A 1,149-nucleotide genomic window follows, 5' to 3' on the forward strand; every position below is an offset into this window, starting at 1 on the left:
CTTGTCGCTGCAACAAGTAACTAATCCATATTCTAGCTCCTTGCCACTGTGTACACACACACACACACACACACAGAGACACACACACATACAGAGAGAATGTAGTCACTGATCCTGTTTGTTGTTTTTTGCTTCAGTACCTTCCGTTAGTGTACTGTCTAGTTACGAAGGCTAGATGTACAAGTCTCATGGTGCAAGAACTACACCAGTTTTCTCTGATTCCTTGGCTAGGGTCTGAAGGGTGTTTTGAATTGTAGAAAAATCAAAAGGTGAAGTATGGCCAAGCCACGAATCATACTTCATGGAATCTAAAGATGTGATGCTAAAGTGTATCCAAAAATCAGACATATCTCTGAGTTAGTGATATGTAGTGACATTTCATTTGCATTTTAATCAAAAAAGCTTGCCTGAAAATCAGAGAGTAAAAAAAGTCCCAGTGGTCAGCCTTACAGACCAGGCAATGGTAACTCACTCCTTTAATCTCAGTAGCCACATTAGTTGCCATAGAAACCGGGCGGTGCACAGCTTTAATGCCAGAACTAGAGGATTATAAAACGGGAGGACAGCTCTCAACACAGTCTCATTCTGAGATTCCTGGAGCAAGATCGCCATTTCAGACTGAGGTAGAGGTAAGAGCCAGTGGCTGGTTACTTTGCTTTCCTGATCTCCAGACTGAATCCCAATTTTAGTCTCTCAATTTTTATTTAATCATGCATCAGTGGTGTACCCATCTTCTCAGTCTGGTATCACTGACCTTTGAGCTAGTAGGAATATTTGAAAGATTAGCAGAATCTTGCCTGCCCACCCTGGTTTTCATTTTCATTCAAATATTTAGTGAGAAAGCAAGAGTACTCCAGTGACTGCCAGCAAAACATCCTGTTAAAGTCAGATGACTGACTGGGACTTTTACTCACTCCTTCCCATTGCTTCAGTGCCTTATAGTATGTATTTAAAACAGAAAGCAAAACCATTCAAACATAATCTAAAGGCTAAAGAGCAATTTATGGCATTACTTATATGTGGAGAGATATATATTTAGTACTAAAATACCAACTTTATATTTGGGTCCTAAGATTACTCATTCAATGTGTGACTGGGTTACCTATGTGCTAGGTACCAATAATCAAACTAATGAAACTCACTGACTGC

The sequence above is a fragment of the Microtus oregoni genome, unplaced genomic scaffold (genome assembly GCF_018167655.1).
Source record: "Microtus oregoni isolate MIOR12 unplaced genomic scaffold, Mior012 000074F_006, whole genome shotgun sequence".
Classification (NCBI taxonomy): domain Eukaryota; kingdom Metazoa; phylum Chordata; class Mammalia; order Rodentia; family Cricetidae; genus Microtus; species Microtus oregoni.